This window comes from Cinclus cinclus, chromosome 2 (genome assembly GCF_963662255.1).
Source record: "Cinclus cinclus chromosome 2, bCinCin1.1, whole genome shotgun sequence".
NCBI classification, from domain to species: Eukaryota; Metazoa; Chordata; class Aves; order Passeriformes; family Cinclidae; genus Cinclus; species Cinclus cinclus.
Genome location: NC_085047.1, coordinates 96,809,515 through 96,821,838, shown reverse-complemented (window position 1 = coordinate 96,821,838; position 12,324 = coordinate 96,809,515).

Here is a 12,324-nt window from a genome sequence, read left to right as displayed (position 1 = left end):
CTAAAGCTGAAGATATTAGAGAGTCCTCTTTACCAGGTCCTAAGTAAGTGGAGTTGAAAATCAGTTTGTGATCTCTTTGTCAAAATAAACCCCAATGAAACAACTGGATTTTTAATTTCAAGAATACTTCCCAGATAGATTCTGTTACTTCTTTTCTTTTAGCTGCATTTTAGGTGTAGTTGTTGTGTGGCTGGAGGCAAAACCTACACTCAAAAAAATTGTGCCCTTTGATGGACTTGATATGTAAATAGGCTGTATAACTATTTTAAAAAAATGTTACTAATATTTTAAAAAGCTGAAAGAGATGAAACTTGCAAAAATTCATACCTGCTTTGTACCATGATGCTGTTGGCTAGTGTTACAATGAAGGTGATTGCAAACAGTACTTACAATTTAAATAGAAGGTTCCATTTTGCTGAAACATTAGTAGTTCGGTTGTCTGGGAAACCATTGTTTTGTTTTGTTTCATTTTTTGATTCAGATTTCGTGAATTATTTTGAAAATCATTAAAAGCACAGTCAAATCTAGAATATGAGATAGGCTAAAGTAATATTTTTCTCATGAGAATGAAAATACTTTTTATTACAAAGCAGGTGTTCATAACTGTACTTATATTTCTTCAGATTATGCTAAGGTACTTTTTTATACTTATATATTTTGAAGTGTGTTTAAACAGGTAGGACATACAAATTCTAAGAAGCTATTTTTTTCTTGGATTTCATAATTTTCCATATTTCAGAAGTGCAAAGATTCTATATTTTCTGAGACCTCTGTTTTCCTAGAAGGCTCTGGACTCTGAACCTTGAAAGCTTTGGTCACCTTTGTTGATGTGTAGAGATTGGAAATGAACATTGCTATAAATATACAACAGCTACTTTGTTGTTTTATAAAATAGTAATAGGCTGGGAGTACTAGGCTAAGCAGTAATGCTCATCATCCAGATATAGGTACCTCCATGGATATCTGATGGCTGGACAGGTATTTTATTTCTTCAAGGTAAGCTCTTCATATGCATATCAATGCCTGTCATTTCTCCTATCTCACTTTTCTTATAAATATTAATTTCAATTCTTTTTCTCCTATTTTCTTCCATTTCTCTAGGGAAACTGTATGGCATGCATTCTATTATATATTTTTTCTGGGATCCAATGAAGTATTTTCTGTCCATTTTTCCACAGAACACATCTTGAAATCTGTAAAGTCTAGCTGAGGGTCTGTTAAATAATCCTTAGTACCAGACAAAGTAATTGGAAGTTACTGTTTCAATTACTATTTTCCTTTAGCTTGTCTGCATATTTCTTATCAGAGCATACATTTAAGTGATTTGAAGGTAAACTTGAATGCTACTAAAATTGTCAGGAATTCTGTCTCCAGTCCCTGGAGGGCTGAGACCATCGTTCCAATACTGGGTCACAAATTTGACGTTCTTGTTTCAAGTTGTTTGTAACTGAAGATGTGCTCATGGTCCAGAGGGTTCTGGGCAGGCTACAGAATTGGACTGAGGAGTATCTCTCAGGCTGATCAAAGAAATGGGCACGTTCCTGCATCTGCTTTGCACAGATGTACCCCTAAGGAGGTACTGAGGGACAACAAAAAGACCATGAGGCAGCAATATGCTTTCATGGCAAAGGCATCCAACAGCATCCTTCCCAGCATTAGACAGAGCATTGCCAGCAGTCCAAGGATGAGGGTCCTCCCTGTGTACTCACAAGATGCTGGACCTGATCTGGAATGCATTCCCAGTTCTGGGTTCCCCAGGTTAGGAATATTATGGACTTTCTGGAGTGAATCATCTGCAAGTCCATGGAGATTATTAAGGATTAGAGAGCCTGGGAGAGCTGTGATTGTGTACCCTGGAGAAGAGAATGATCAGGGGAATCTTAGCAGTTTGTATAAACAGCTGTGGACAACAGAGCCAGGTTCTGTTCAGTAGTGCCCAGGGACAGGATCAGAGGCAATAGGCACAATATGAAACACAAGAGGGTCCATCAGAATATCAGGAATGTCTTCTTCCTTGGAGATACTCAAAAGCCATCTGGCCAACCTTTTCTATCTTGAGTTGGAATATATGATCTTCAGAGGTCCCCTCTAAGCAGTGCTTCTGTGATACTTAGACTTACTGCAGTCCATTTGTATTTTATATAAATATTAATGTTTTAACGCTACAATATACAGTTTTTTAAATAAAAAACCCCATAGATTTAAAGGATATTTCACACATCTAATATTAAGAATTTGTGTTCTAAACTCATTCTGAATTCTGTCCTGATGTTTCATTCTGTGGTAGGCTTCCATAAAAATCCATGGAACATAACAAGTAATGTCTTTGCTGTTGGTGTTAGATGATAGAACATATTCAGTTCCCCAGAACTTGCTGAATTTTTAACATTTCAGAGTGGAAGTTTATGTCCAACTTCATTTGAAGCAACTTTCAGCTGTTTCTGAGAAACGTGAAAAACTGCAGAAATCACACTGACCTTCTTTTGAAGGGCCTTCATTTGATGAGAAGTGGAGACAGTGTTATCAAGTGCAAAGACCTCAATTTAGGTATATGAGTTATCTGAATTAGATGCTTTTTAAATGCATCTTGTAGTTGTGTGCTGCTGGATTACCTATGAACTCTTGTCAATTTCTGACAAAATGTCAGAGCTGAAAGGCTTTGCTGAAGGCATTGACCTCTTTGTGTACTTGGAGGTGACTTTGGTTCAGTGACTGCTGCCTTCAGTTCTTTTCTTCAAAGAGCTGCATCTGTGGCTCAGACAGACTTCACACCTCCCGTCTAAAATGATGGAATGGCTATATTTGTCCTTAAAGCTCTATGCTAAATATATAAACATTCAGTGCATTTAAGCCCTTAATATTTACCCCAATTTATAATTTTACCTTTAAAGTTAAAAGTTAGGCATGTGTTAGATGCAATAAGCATTTCATTTTTTAAAGGGTTTCATAATAGGAAATCTGAAGTGCTTCTGAAGAGATAAATTTTGCTGGAAAAGAAATTAGCTACATCTTTACATCCACAATTAAAATTGGGTTTGCTGTCTCTGGAAACCTGAATATGTATGATTATAAATGGAGTCAGTTCCCAGTTTAGATAGAGAAGGAAGAAAAAAACATTATTTACTCCCCACTGTCCAAATAATAATAAATTTTCAAAAGATACTTCATGACTGTTCTTCCCTGAGTGCTTGCAGTTGATCTTTCCCTCACTTTGTCTAAGTGTGGTAGCCATCACTTTCACCAAAAGGAAACAAATGCTCAGATAAATTTCTTTAAATTATTTGGCATCTTTACTGTTACAGAAAGGAAGAATTCCAGAAAAAAAAGCTAGCGCTGAAGTTGAAACTGAATCCAGGGAGCAGCTTGTATCAGTTCTTACAGTGCAATTAAAGTGTGAGGATGTAACCTCATTCTATGAACTGTTTCCTTTCACATACCTACAGTTGTAAGCAACTTTGAAACATAGTATTCAGCTTGCATTATTTGACTGTGAAAAAAATTCATTTCCTTCAAGTCACACATACTTAACTATGCCAAGACTGCATTTCTTCAAGTACTATGCAAATTATCGTAATCTCTTTCTATGCATCTTAGATGTAATGTAATTTCCTTAGGTTACAAAAGTATTCTAAGCACTTTAAGGCAAGCTTGAAATATACATTTTTATCAAATAATTTCTGTTACAGTCCCAGATACTGCACATAAGCCCTACAGCAGTAAACCATGTAGCCTATCTACTTGTCAAGATTATTTTGGTAATTAATATTTCTTTAAAAAAAACATATAAGCTATGACTTTTAAAACTAAATTGGGTACTTTATGCTAGGATGATGGCATAGCTGGCTAAATAGCTAAGAGTGGAAGGAATGGCAGAGATTTGCAAATGTGGGGGATATGAAAGGAGTTAGAAATAACTCCAGACAGTGCCTTGGGAGAGTGTGAGGAATTCCTCTCTGGCAAGCTTTTGTTACAGTGGGCAGATACTGTTTTACAGAATTGCATTTTTAAACCAAAGAACCTGCCTTAACCAGGGTAAAAACAGAATTGTAACCGTGTGCTTTTGTTTGAAGTAGAAAAACCCCAATATATGTGGTCAGATATGTTGGGATTGAAGAGAGGTTTGGATACCTTTATCTTTCACAGTATTTTGACGATAGTTACATACAATAATGCTCATTCAATTTGTTGGTGTGTGGAGTACAAGGTAATTTAACCTGAAATAACTACATGAACAAAAAGCATTCCAGGTTAATGGAGAGATTTTTATGTATGTTTCTCTTCTGCCTTGATAGAAGCAGCACCACACATGCTCGTGTTTACAACTGCACGCACTTTGTTCTTCATAAAATCTCCCTTCCAGTGTCACATAGAGTTCTTAGTACTGACATATCTTCATATTCTTGACTAAACCCATGATTAACTGGTCTTGATGGCTGGTCATAAGTCCATTCGCTTTGCATGGAAGCGCTGCTATCTGTATTTCTCCACTTATTCTTGCACTTTGTGTGGCAGTGGTGAATCTGTTGCAATAGGCACAACAACCGAGCTTGTTAGGCAGTAAAAATTTTTCCATCAGATACCTCATCTGTGCTAGCTTCACTGGGATATCAGTCCTGTGTTTACTCTCAATTGGTTTAAAAGTTATGCATATTGCAATCAAAATGAAATGTGAGAATTAATTTTTAACACTACACCTTAATTAATTTTCATAGACTATTAATAGCTATTATTTTTAATAGTAGAAATGTTAGTAATATGTAAGTTAAGTTACAAATACCTATGTAATTATTGTTGTATAGCTTACTTGGTTCTAATTTAATAAAAAAGTGGAATATGGCCAGATGTAGGCCATTATGAGAGAGCAGAATAATTATGGTACATTTTAGTTTAAAGTTATTTAGAATTACTATTTTACAGTGTTAGATTAATTCATTTCAGTTAATCAATCTTATATGGAGAATTCTAGGCCTTTACAGGTAGCAGAGTAAGGGTGATTCACATTGTATACAAGAAATGGGGTGAATGTGTGTACCAGTGGTTTCATGTAATGCTTCTCCATTTTCCAATATTACCCTTCAAGATATTTTTGTGCTTTTACTTTTGAAAAAAAAAATAGGGAATGGGAGTGGTGGGAGAATTATCTTCATTCCTTCTTGATTCTTAGGTAGTACAGACAGTGTTTTTTGGAGATAAATGTCTTCCTATGGGGAGGATCCCCAAAGGAGCACTTGTAAAGATGCCGTTGTCAGGCACAGGTGTTGTTGGGATAGCCCTTGCTCTAGACTTGGAAGCCCTGAGAGAGTTTGGCAGAAGAAGCAAGGGAACAGCTGAGTGGGGTTTAGACTCAGAAGAGGCAGGTCAGACTTGTTTTGAGGTGCATACAGAAGCTGCCTTTAACCAGCCATGACACACTGGATTTAAGCAGTGTACGTGAGGGCCAAAGGACCATTGAGTCACCCAGTCCCACTTTCATTAGTTTACACTCTGGTTTTGACACAATGTACATTTTCATGCCAGGAAACATTTGTCATTTAGTAAAGAAACAACCCTTAAAAGTTCCTAACTTTAATAAATTTCAGTGTTGTTCTATGCAGTAGGTTTAGCCCAGCCAGCAGGCAATCTGCAAAGTGGCTTGCCTGCTCATTTCTTCATCCCCAGATTGGAACTGGAGAGAGAATATGAAGAACAAAAACAAAACAAACAAAAAAAAAAAAAACACCTCATGTGTCAATATATAAACTAACAGGTGAAGGAGAGAGAGAAAAAAATAGAAAGCCAAAAACATAACAAAGTGAAAAAAAAAAAGCCCCACAAGTAATACGGGGGGAAATCACTCACCACCTGCATCCAACAAAACAATGACAGGCAGTCTCTGAGCAATAATTGGCTCAAAAGCTATTCCCTTACCCCAGCTTTTATTGCTGAGCATCTCTTGCCCATTCCCAGCCTCCTTTTTGGAGCAGCAATATGAGAAACAGTGAAAGCCTTGATGCCATTCAAGCACTGCTCAGCCAAATCACTGCTGTGGTATCAACACTGTTTTAACCACAAATCCAAAACGCACCTTTTGGACTGCTATGAAGAAAGCAAACTCCATCCCAGTTTACTGCTGCTGCTTGCTAATTATGCTCACAGTGATTAATTTTAGGAGACTTGGTTGGCTCACCTTGTATATTCAGATGCAATGTCAGGCTTGTGCTGCTGCTGTATTTTAGCAAAGTTTGACTCTCTACTACATCTCTCTCTGGCATGAGTTCACTGTGCCACTCAATACTCATATCTTGTCTCCTACTGCCTGAGTTCTGTGAACATTTCACGTTTTGTTGTGGCTTTGAGGTAACAGAACTTAACAACCGGCTGTTAAAGGAAACAAAACCCAAACCTTGACCTAGAAGGGCAATCAGATACTGTAAATGTCTTTGTGATTCTTATTACTTTTGCCTCTGGTGCTGAGTCTTATGTGATAATGAGGTTCTTGGCTGTCTAGCAGTATCAGCAGAGGGAGAACGGTTGCCATAATACCAGATTCAGTAACACTGAAGTAGCAGTACCTTTAAGCAGCACAAGCTGAAAAAGACACAATGGTGAACGAAATCCTAGCTTCCAGTCAGGATTTGCCTCTCTGAAAGATCCATCTCTATAGAGTTAGAAGAGCTCCTGGGAAGCATACAAACTCACCCTAGGTTTAGACATTTTTGTATGTGCAAAGAAATGTTTTCTTGTTCTCTTGCAAAAGTCTTTCGGCTGTCAGGGTGCTGCCTTGCTGGCCAGGTAACGTCCAGCAGTGGCCCAAACCAGCCAGTGGGTGGGGTTGGGCAAAAATCCCTGGCATGACTGATTGGTTGGACAGAACACGAGTAAAGGCAAAAGATGAGCAGACAGTGATGTGTGTCCAGAGGAGCTCATAAAATTAGGAGCTGCTGTTCAGAAGCATGAAACAAGCAGGATGTGTTTCAAACAACTAATCAATTTAGGCATTTGTTTTCAGGTAAAAGTGACAAGATCAGCCAGCAACATACAAAATAACTTCCCTCTTTTCAGTAAACTCAGAAAACAACAACAATGTACCCTTGTAATTTGTTTGTATGTTACAGTTTTTTGTTGTGGTTCTCCACCACCCCCCCCCCCCCACCACCCTTGGCCATGTCCTCAAAACAGGGTGGGGGCTATAGCTCTTGTCTTTTTAGTTAACAGAAAATAGGGGACTTTATCACAGGTGAATATTCAGGCTAATTTGCTTATTGTTTCTTTCCATCAGGGGACACAATCCATGTTTAGGTTTGTATTATTTGTTTTTGAAGTTATTACATACACCAAAAGCTATGATAACTGTGGTGACAAAGATAATATATCCAAGAAGAAGGAACCAACCCCACCAGATCTTATCTGATGTTGTACAGTTTTTTGCATTTCAAATCTGAAATAAAGAGAAGGAAAATCAGGTATTTTAAATAGAAAAAAAAAATTTTGGTTTTCTGATAAGATTCAATGTGAAGAATTTGTGAGAATTTACCAAAGTCTTTGTATTCATCACATTTTCTTTTACTGTTTTTTTTTTTTTTCCTCAGGAGCAAAGCTTCTCTATTTTTACTCCAGACATGAGATTTTTTTAATCTGTTGCAAATTACTCATGCAATGGAAAGTAAGGTTCTCTGTTTAGTAGAAGTGATATATCTAAAAACGTCTGTTATGTAGAAAAGACAATGTAAATCATCTTAGTCATCTTACCAGTCTCAGGCAACTTTTTCTTCCCCCCCTTTTTTTTTTTCTTCAGGCTAAAACTAACATGCATATGGTGTAAATGTCAATAGAATTTCCATGATTGCTGCTTTTTTTAGGAACTCTGAATAATTGTTGGATAATTGTTAAACACAATGTGAAATCTGGAATGAGAAAACTGCTTTGTGGCATTTTAGCACTTGCTAACCTGATTTTCTGGAAAGTTCACATAAAGAAAATTTGGCTCATGTGAAATAGTGTATATCAGTCACAGAGTCCATATGCTCAGCAGAATTCTGGAAATTCAATTCATAATTAGAAAATGGGGAAGTTCTAAATTATTGAAAAATATTCTACCATCAAATGGGAAGAAAACTCTGCTTCCACATATCTCTACTTCTGTGTGCACTCTAAAAACTCTCACACTACTGTGTGAATTTACTATACATCTTTTGACAAACTGGAAGAGAAAGCACAAACTGCCTTTTTTAAGAGACCATTTGTTTATAAAGACTGAAGAAAATTATTAAAGCAGTTATCAGGGGTTCGGATTGGGTGTTTTTTAAGTTCGGCATAAAGACTCAGAAAATGTTTGCAGAGGACATAAAGAAAAAAATATTAAAATAAATACATAAATGCAGATGCCATTTATTTTGATGTATAAATATTTAGAATTTCATAAAATATGTAGCCAGTGTTCTGCAGCACAATGAACTGAACTGGTTTAGATCCGCAAAAACTCACTGTACTTGAGAAGTCTATCCAGCTGTATAGTTAGGACCAAATAAAAGTTGTACCTACCCTCCCTTACTCATATGACTGTACACTACTCATTTACACACTTCTTTTGGCAGATACAAGCAGGGGGAGAGAAGGCAGTAAGGCTGAAGGAAAATTTCTTTCTCCTTGCACACATCAAGTGTGTTTTCTATCGCTCCCTTTTTTGTTGCTCCCAAATGCTCCTTGCCATGCACAGTCAGTTTAGTGCCATTTCCACATTTGCCCTGTATTTGCTGTGTTAGCATCACATCACAGAAATAGGAGTTATTGGCATTCTGGTCAACGTTGCTCAGTTTTAAGATGGAGAATCCCTGGAGGATGATTTTTTGTAATCTGCACCTGTGGCCCTCCTGTGCTGGGGCTCGACTGGAGACTCGGCTGCTTGTGGCATTCAGGACCTTTCCTCCAGTACACGACTGGCTCCTCGTTCTCCTCACTGGGGTCTTCAAACACACACAGCATCCACACCATGGAGCTGAGGAGCACGCTGGCATCTTGAGGGTATTGCACGACTGAAAGCTGTGGCCTGCTGCTGGCTGTGGGGTGTGAATAAAGCACATGCAAGTAAACAGGGCAGTCACTCATCAGGAGGGTGGTCTTGGCCAGCAGAGCACATGGTGTGGCTGATACATGGATGTACAGAGAGCCACAGCTACAGGCACCTATGGTGAAAGATGCACTCCAGTGAAGCAAACAACAGTTTTGCTACAGCCTTACAAGAAGCCACAAATCCAGGTTTCCATTGTAAATGTCCTAATGTTTGTAAAATCAGTTTCAAATTAAACAGGTTTGTATGTTGAGGGTTGCATATATATTTTTTATTTGAACTATAAGAAATTGTGAAGTCATTACTAAGGGCAGATAAGACTTTGTTTAAATAGATTAGAACAAAATAATAAGCTTTTAAAAATGTCTGGTTACTCCTGTTTTTATATAGTCATTCTTTTTAGACTTTTTTGTCATTTTATAGTATCATGGACTGTTTTGGGTTGGAAGGGACCTTAAAATTCATCTAGCTCCAACCTCCTGCCATGGGCAGGGACACCTTCCACTAGATCAGGTTGCTCAAAGCCCCATCCCACCTGGCCTTGAATGCTTCTAGGGATGGGGCAGCCACAGTGCCCCTGGACAACCTGTCCCTGTGCTCCACCACCAGCAGAGTAAAATAATTCTTTTCAATATCCAGTCTAAACCTTACCTCTTTCAGTTTAAAACTATCAATACATGTGCTTAATTTGAATATAATTACTAAGAAATGAGTTTTCAGAAATTATGGGCCTTTGTTGAAAGAGATTCCTGAAAGCTAATATGAAACGCCTTTTAAAATAGCAATAAGCCAGAAAAGTTTCTGGGTCTCACTTTCAATTTGGGGGGGGGAAAATAAAAACAACTTAAAACTTCAGTATAGCACGTCAATAGGAATATTTCACTACCCGTACAAAACCAGTGTCATCTCAGTTGAATGAAGGAGAGGTAGATAACTTCGTGAAAGAAAAAAGACTGCTCATATCTGAGATATTTTTTTTAATAGCCTGATGGAATTATAAAAGCTAACATTTTTATCTTTTAAGTTCTTTGGTGTAAGTGACTACATACCCTTTAAAAAGTTCTCCAAGACACAGTTTTATAAAGACCCTGCAATAATATATTGCCAATTTCAAGTAATAATAAAAATACCAGCATAGATATGAATACACATTTTCTACTTTTTCATTCAGATATAATTTTAACTTTGTGTCAGATGCACTTTTTATTTCCATCTACCCTTCTAAGTATTTTTATGTATTTTCCCTATATTTCCCCCCCTATTTTTGCTTTCCTCCATAAAACAGCAGCTTAAAGAGCTTAAGGAATAAAACTGAGCATATGACAGTTTCATCCTCTATTGTTAAATTAGCATTCCCTTCCTCAATCAGTTAGGGTTTGGTGAACTCTGGGCTAAAATAGATAAACAAAGATAAAAAAATTCCTACTTACCAGCAAAGTGAGTGAAGTAAGTTGCCATCATTAATATATCAAGTTGCATCATTTTCGTGGGATTGCTAATGCAGAGATTTTAAAACCTCTGCTGAGATTGCTGATAAAACAGCTTTCAGCAAGTAGCTGAAAAGTAAATTCAATCTCTGCTAAAAACATGTTTTTAATTTTGTTTTTAAGGGGAGGTTGTTGTGGTTACATTCACTGCAACTATTTCCTTTTGTACCATCAGACATCTTGGACATTGCAACGTATTAACTTCTAATATAGCTTCAGGTTTAACTCAACTGGGATTATTTTTCCATTCTGAGAATTTTCTTCAAATGACTAGGAGTAGGATTAGTTTTGTGTAGCAGATTTTCTCAAAGCTGCTGATCTCAAAACAAAAACAAAAAACCCCTCTAAGATTGGGAGCATTGCCTGTGATGCAATACAGCAAAGTTTGCAATAATTCTGATTGCTTTTCCTCAAAGTTCCATTTACACCTTAAACACCACATGGTGGCTTTTCTTCATCTAGTATTGATCCAATTAGAGAAGTCAAATGTACTACAAGAATGATTCAGAGGAAACATTATTTCTCTTTGCAGAAATGATGCTGAATATCTAATTATTATCCTAGCAGTCCAGGACACGTGAACATTAGCTTCCAAAAACTATATGATGGCAAAGAGGGCAGTGTATTTAACATATACCTTCTGGATTTACAGGAGCCCACTAGCTAGGTTAGTTAATGTCCTTGTAGTGTCTCTACAGACTATTAAATTTCATCCCAAAAAGTTACTCCTCAGCTTAGTTAAAATTTGTTTCCCAGCCTTACTGCCTACAGATTTAAATATTTGGGTTTGACTAAGAGATAATTTCCATGGGGATATTCAGTTTTGATCTGAAGGCTTTAAGAGCTAGAGAGTCAACACATGGAATGGTCAGCAGCTGCAATGACAAATCACTGTCACCATGAATTGCTGTGACTTACTTTGAATTCTGAGCTCTGTCTTCAGCTTCTCATCACTGAAACAGCTTTGCATCTCCTCTATCACCCTTTAGTACCCACTCCCCCCCCTTTTTTTTTTTTTTGCAGTGGTACTTATATATTATATAGGATAATTTTCTGATACTATTAAAAAGAATCTAAAATTTCTTGCAGTTGTTGTGATTTAAAGCTGGACTCCTTTAAAACCCCTTTATTCAGGGTTAAAAATATAATTTCTATTTTTTTTGTTCCTCCATCTTGTTTATAGATACAAGAATATTCCTCCACAGAGTCCTACTGGGAATTCCCTGTCAACTGATTTTCTATTTGAAATGTATCTTTTCAGAGTCTCTGCTTTCTTATGTGGTACAGGAATATCACACGTTCCTTAAGTAAAATTAAGGCTACAATCAAACCCCCTAGCTTCCCAGTAGATGCTATTTAAGGATGTCTCCTCTGTGGTAGCTTTCAGAAGTGTTTTGTTAAACTGCTCTTCAATCACCGATTGTATACTCTAATAATAATTTGCAGTTATGTCTGGAAGAATTTCATTCTTTTAACTTACATTCATTCAATGGTACATCCCAGGGGGAAGAAGCCAAACAAAAACTAATTGTGTTACCTCATTTTGTTATCACCAGATAAACACATGTATTTAAATATTTTTACCGACATTTGGATATAAAAATACCTAATTGGATATGCTTTTTATTCATCATATCAAAAACTAACCAGGTTAAATAGAGAAACAAAAAGAAAGTGCAAACCAGCAAATTTCCTGTTATTAGATAGTAGCTCCTTAGATAGTGCCCTACTTTTATCTATAACATTTTGAAAAACAATGATAAAAGCCCTTTAAGATACTGACTTGAATAG